Source organism: Myotis daubentonii, chromosome Y (assembly GCF_963259705.1).
Source record: "Myotis daubentonii chromosome Y, mMyoDau2.1, whole genome shotgun sequence".
NCBI lineage: Eukaryota > Metazoa > Chordata > Mammalia > Chiroptera > Vespertilionidae > Myotis > Myotis daubentonii.
The window spans coordinates 5,624,477-5,631,803 of record NC_081862.1 but is presented as its reverse complement, the minus strand read 5'-3'; positions in this window follow the sequence as shown (position 1 = coordinate 5,631,803).

The following is a 7,327-nucleotide window of genomic DNA, read 5'->3' as shown; positions in this document are numbered from 1 at the left end:
AGGGCCAGAATGCAGTGGCAGGTGGGCAGGGAGCCTGTTCCTTGCTGGCCAGCTAACTGTCCATTGACTGTGGGATCCAACAGCCCACTAGGACATCTCCCTTTCACTTAGTTGTATTGACCCTCAGGGTAGCCCTCCATACCCCCATATCCCTGGGGTGACCTTCACCTGTGTCCACTTAAGTGCTCTCCGGGAACTGGCTTGGGGTTGTCCACTCTTCAGACCCGGGGCCTGTCACTGGCTCAGAGTTGCTTTACCACCTCCTTGATTGATGGGAAGGAGGATCATGAGGGGAAAGTCTTTGAACATTAGACCATCCTCTACCAAAGGATGTCCTATTCTTAGGACAGGACACAGAACAAAGCAGAGGTTTATGCCAGCTTAGTATTTTGCTGAAAAGAATGTAAATGTGTTTACAGGCCACAGGAACTTGAATTCAAGAAGGGGCTGGATCCAGGGGAATGACAGGCATGGACTTGTGAGGCCAGGGCTCTGGCTCCCTGGCAGGCTGATGTCCCTTTCAGTACTGGGGGCCTGACTTGTGCACAGGGAAGCCCTACCATGGGGCGGCCACAGGCCAGTTTGGAGGAGTGTTTGAATCCAGGGCCTGGACTAGTTACCTGTGACGGCACCAGACATGTTGTACCTCAGTGGTTCTCACTGAAAACCACTTGTTCCAGTCCCTGTGGATGCACCTTGTGTGCGCTGACCCACTAACAGACAGAGAAGCCCAGCTTTTCTGTAGGCTCTTCTGTACCCCCTGCATTGTGATGCCCCAACAAATCTCATATTCCAGGCAGAGGGACCACATAACAGATTACCACAGTGGTGTTGACCAGAAAATTCCAGACTGGCTGATGAGGCTTCTGGAAGAAGTTCTAACTGTAATGAGGTCAGCAGTTGAGTCTAGACTTGGTATCATGGGCTTTTAGCCTGAGGGTGCCACCTGGGGGCTGAGATTTTCTCTTTAACACAGACATTACATGCACCAGGCGGAAACTGGAAAATTGTTAGGAGCCCAAGCTCAGGCAGCCTCTATGGGATCCCAGTGTCCAGGAGATATAAGGAGGAAGGAGGGACCACTTAGAATGACCTAGAAACAAAGTCTTAGCTGAACATGTCTTCTTCATGAACAAGAAACACTCCTCTATCCACCCCCCCCCCCATGAGGAGCCTGCTTTCCCAGGGCATGTGCTGTGGCACTGGGGGCAGAAGAACTTCCTGCCCAGTATTGGACAGGCCCCGCCAACTCCCAGCACCCACACATGAATTTGGATTTGGGGGATGTTTTCATCACATCCTGTTCACCTGCGACCTGTTCTCATCATGGCCCTCACTTATGTACAGGACACAGTAGCCTCTGAGCCCATGAGTAGGGCCGTCCTGTGCAACAGACTTCTCCAGTCACAAAATTCCTACTGCGATCCCAGGTCATCTGCCATTATGACCTTTTTTTGAAGGAAGGGGGTGCTTAGAATGTGCTCCAAGTCGGGGACCCTCTTTATGCATCCCTGGAATGTCATTCAGCCCATCAGGAACCTGATGCTGGGGACACCCACTGATAACAGAAATCAGGAATTCTCCCCAATTCTTCTGAGCTGTTTTGGAGAACGTGACAAGCTACAGTGTACAGAAGGAAAAGCAACATCCCTGCTGCCTTTCTGGATCCAAAGAGGCACCAAAGAGGCAGGATGATGCACTTCCTGGGTTCCACAGCAAGCCCTGCCTCTGTGGGCTTTCAGAGGCCCTGGGGACCATTCCCCATGCATGGGCTTTCCCATTGTCTGCTCTCTTAACCCAGCTTTCCAGCAGACAGCCTTCCACCTGGCTTCTTTCCCTCTTCAGTCAGACGTCTTCCTATCCTGAGGTCTTTTGTCCTCTGTGCCTTTTCCAAACGAAAACCTCATGATGCCAAGTCTCTGCTGGCACTACCTGCCCTGCCTGTGCCCAACTAGACCTGGTTTTACTTCAGAGCCAATGACATCTAGACCTAAACAAGGGATTGCCCCTCTTTCTTGCTCCCCAAGGAGAACATGCCTCACATCCAAGATATGCCTGGGTCTAGCCGTTTAATGCCAAGGGCATTGCTTCTAGAGGCACAGGGGAGGTGAATGAGGAAGAGCATTCACTCTAGACTAGAGGGACAGGGCAGAAAATGGCCCACAAAATCCCATGAGGAACCCAGAATGAGGGAAAAAAGGGAAATGGCAGCAGAGCATGGGCCAGTCTTGCTGAATCTGAGATTTGCATCCCTTAAATATCACAGACATAATCTTCCAGATTATGCAGACAGCGGTGGTGGCGGTGAGGGGTTGGGGTGCAGGGGTGGCCTGGCATAGATGAGGTGCCAGTGACATTCCCAGATCCCAACCCCAAAGGCACTGAGTCATTCCAATAGAGAGTGCAGGGCAAGGTGTGGAGAATGGCACACACCAATCCTGGACAGAAAGAAGAGGAGAGGTCTAGAGGGAAAGGGAGGGCCCAACCATGGCATTCAGGACTGCAGAGGAATGCTTCTGGTGAAAATTGCACTTCTGCCTCATCAGATGTTAAGAATTATGCTTCTGACCAGAGAAGGAGAGAATGGGTCCTGCTACTGCATCCCTGTCATCCACTGACCCTAAATCTCTAACTCTAAGCCAGAGGAAGACTATTGTGGCTGAGAGGAAAAGCAGATGCTATAGGCTGTACAGCCCGTTCCACTGCTGATTGTTCCCCTGGAGAGGGTTCCATAAGCCTCAGGGTCACAGAAGTTCTGTCTCAATACTTGACAGGAAATCCCTCTATGCCCTATGTGAGGGCTGGCAGGAGGCACTGGCACAGAGTGGACATCTTCTCAGGGATATCCACGTGTCAGCTGATCCTCACCCACCAAAGCCAGACACCTCTCCTCGCTCTTCAATCCTTGATTTACTCCAAAAAATTTACTGAGTGCCTCAGGGTACATCCACTGCTATTCTGGGTGATCAGCTGGGACACCTCATGAGAATTTCATGGTCTTCCTCAGAGTATCTCTGAGGCATGAACCCTCACTTGATTGAGGAGACAAACAAAACAACTGAACTGGAAAATGAGTAAATCACAGACTAGTCTTGCTTTGCACTGTAGAGCACGCCACATAGAATGGTACCTCCAGCTAATATCCTGCCCAGCAATCCTAATAACGATAGGAAATGTTGTTATTTTTCAATGGCTATTACAGAGTTATGTCACAACATTAAAAAACTCTGTTATAAACATACCATACATGTAAATAAATAAAGTAGTAAAATCACTACTTGGCACCCTGTGATTTTAAGTGTTTGAGAATTAAAAACTGACATGTGCCTTTGCAAACATTTCAAGAGTAGTTTAAACATGGCTTGCGGGTCTTCTGCTCATACAACTTTCCACACAGAGTGAGAGTCTTTTCCATGCCCTGGTGAACTGTCACATTGCTTACTAGTTTTGGATAAGCTTCCAAGGTCCCATCCATCCTGCTGCCTACGTGGGCACCCGTCTCTGGGAGAGTTCCTTTAGTGTGAAGCTCTTTGGCCTCATGGCTTGCCCTGGAACCTCTCCATCCTTTTTTTTGGTCACAACCATGTTACTCATTTACACTTCTCTGGGAGCTGGCCATTGTGAACCTGAAGCTGGGTTCTGAGTCACGATGATGAGTAAAAGTAATTCCTCATGTTTGGCAGAATTTAAGAAATTACAGAAGCATTTCACTTTCCTAGTCTCTTACTTCTCTCCCCAGACAAAAGACCTTGGCAGTGGCCATCAATTGACTTCCTTCTCCATGTTCAGTATCTGAGGCTAGAATCAGTCACCCGCTCTTGTATCTCTGAGTGGGTCATGGGACAGTGACACAAGAACAAGGCCCTGGTTCCTGATGTAAGGCTCCCATGGCCATCACCTGGTACAGCCTGATGGGAGTGTGCCTAGAGAAGTCACTGGAGAATGGGAACATGCCACTCTATGTGTGGCAGCGGTGGACACGATCAGGGTCATGGGCAGACAGCAGGAGTGTCCATTTTGGTGACAAACACTAACCGCAATCCAGGTTCTCAGCAGGTCTGTGCTCAGTCTTGGTGTATAGACCCATCCAGTTCTTCCAGTCAAATGGGGGAGGGGAAAACATGTTGGAAGAAATAATGATAGAAAACTTCCCTGATACAGGCCAGAAAATAACTATGCAAGTCCAAGAACCACACAGAGTCATAAATAAGATGAACACAAAAAGACTGACACCAAGCCACATCATAATTAAACATCAATGCAAAAGTAAGAATCATAAAGTTTGCCAGAGAGAGACAGAAAGTTACCTACAAGGCATCTCCCATTACAATATCAACAGATTTCTCAACAGAAACACACCAGGCCTGAAGGGGATGGAATGAAATATACAAAGTGAGGTAAAAAAAGGTGCTGAATCCATACCCAGCAAGGCTATCATTCACAAATGAAGATTTTTTTTTTATTGCTTAAAGTATTACAAAGGGTATTACATATGTGTCCATTTTTTCCCCCCGCCCTAGACAGTCCCCTAGCCTCCCCTATCCCCCGGTGTCTTATGTCCATTGGTGGTGCTTATATGCATGCATACAAGTCCTTTGGTTGATCTCTTACCCCCCTAACTCCTGCACCCACCCTCCCCGGCCTTCCCGCTGCAGTTTGACAATCTGTTTGAGGCAGCTCTGCCTCTGTATCTATTATTGTTCAAAAGTTTATAATGGTCTCTATTATCCATGAATGAGTGAGATCATGTGGTATTTTTCCTTCATTGACTGGCTTATTTCACTTAGCATAATGCTCTCCAGTTCCATCCATGCCATTGCAAATGGTAAGAGTTCCTTCCTTTTTAGAGCAGCATAGTATTCCATCGTGTAGATGTACCACAGTTTTCTAATCCATTCATCTACTGATGGGCACTTGCGCTGTTTCCAGATCTTAGCTATGGTGAATTGTGCTGCTATGAACATAGGGGTGCATATATCCTTTCTGATTGGTGTTTCTGGTTTCTTGGGATATATTCCTAGAAGTGGGATCGCAGGGTCAAATGGGAGTTCCATTTTCAGTTTTTTAAGGAGACTCCATACTGTCTTCCATAGTGGCTGCACCAGTCTTCATTCCCACCAGCAGTGCACAAGTGTTCCTTTTTCTCCACATCCTCTCCAGCACTTGTCGTTTGTTGATTTGTTGATGATAGCCAGTCTGACAGGTGTGAGATGGTACCTCATTTTTTTGATTTGCATCTCTCGGATGATTAGTGACTTTGAGCATGTTTTCATATGTCTCTTTGCTTTCTGAATGTCCTCTTGTGAAAGGTGTCTATTTAGGTCATTTGCCCATTTTTTGATTGGATTGTTTATCTTCCTTTTGTTAAGTTGTATGAGTTCCCTATAAATTTTGGAAATTAGGCCCATATCAGATATGTCAATGGCAAATATGTTTTCCAACACAGTGGGTTTTCTCGTTGTTTTGTTGATGGTTTCTTTTGTTGTGCAGAGGCTTTTTATTTTGATGTAGTCCAATTTGTTCATTTTCTCTTTCGTTTCAAGTGCCCTAGGAGCTGTATCAGTGAAGAAATTGCTTCGGCATATGTCTGAGATTTTGTTACCTTTGGATTATTCTAGAATTTTTATGGTTTCCTGTCTTACATTTAAGTCCTTTATCCATTTTGAGTTTATTTTTGTGTATGGTGTAAGTTGGTGGTCTAGTTTCATTTTCTTGCATATATCTGTCCAATTTTCCCAACACCATTTATTGAAGAGACTATCTTGGCTCCATTGTATGTTCTTGCCTCCTTTGTCAAATATTAATTGAGCATATTGGTTCGGGCCGATTTCTGGGCTCTCTATTCTATTCCATTGATCTATATGCCTATACTTGTGCCAGTACCAGGCAGTTTTGAGAACAGTGGCTTTGTAATACATCTTGATATCTGGTATTGAGATCCCACATACTTTGTTCTTTTTCAGGATTGCTGCAGCTATTCGGGGTCTTTTTTTATTCCAGATGATATTTTGGAGAGTTCGTTCTAGATCTCTGAAGTATGCTGTTGGTATTGTAATGGGAAGTGCGTTGAATTTATAGATTGCTTTGGGTAGTATGGACATTTTAATGATGTTGATTCTACCAATCCATGAACACGGTATGTTCTTCCATCAGTTTATGTCTTCCTCTATATCTTTTTTCAACGTCCTGTAGTTTTCTGAGTAGAGGTCTTTTACCTCTTTAGTTAAGTTTATTCCTAGGTAGCTTACTTTTTTTGGTGCAATGGTAAACGGGATTGTTTTTATAATCTCTCTTTCTGAAAGTTCACTATTGGTGTATAGAAATGCTTCAGATTACTTGGGGTTAATTTTGTATCCTGCTACATTGCCAAATTCATGTATTAAGTCCAGTAGCTTTTTGATGGAGTCTCTAGGGTTCTGTATGTATAATATCATGTCATATGCAAAAAAGGACAGTTTTACTTCCTCTTTTCCAATTTGGATGCCTTTTATTTCTTCTTCTTGCCTAATTGCAATGGCTAACACTTCCAATACTATGTTGAGCAGGAGTGGTGAGAGTGGGCACCCCTGTCTTGTTCCTGTTCTTAGGGGAAATGGTGTTAGTTTTTGTCCATTGAGTATGATGCTGGCTGTGAGCCTGTCATATATGGCTTTTATTATGTTGAGGTATGATCTTTCTACTCCCACCTTACTGAGAGTTTTTATCAAAAATGGGTGTTGAATTTTGTCAAATGCTTTCTCTGCATCAATTGATATGACCATGTGGTTTTTTTCTTTCAATTTGTTTATGTGATGTATCACGTTTATTGATTTGCGGATATTGTACCATCCTTGCATCCCTGGGATAAATCCTACTTGGTCATGGTGTATGATCTTTCTGATATACTGCTGGATCCGATTTGCTAAGATTTTGTGGAGGATTTTGGCATCTATGCTCATGAGGGATATTGGCCTGTAATTCTCTTTCATTGTGTTGTCTTTACCTGGTTTTGGTATTAGGGTGATGCTGGCTTCATAGAATGAGCTTGGAAGTGTTCCTTCCTCTTGGATTTTTTGTAGTAGTCTGAGGAGGATAGGTTTTAGTTCTTCCTTGAATGTTTGGTAAAACTCCCCTGTGAAGCCGTCTGGTCCGGGGCTTTTGTTTGATGGAAGCTTTTTGATGACTGCTTCAATTTCTTCCATAGTTATTGGCCTGTTGAGGTTTTTAGATTCTTCCTGATTGAGTTTTGGAATGTTGTATTTTTATAGGAAGTTGTCCATTTCCTCCAGGTTGTCTAGTTTGTTGGAGTAGAGCTGTCCATAGTATTTTTTAACAATCATTTGTATTT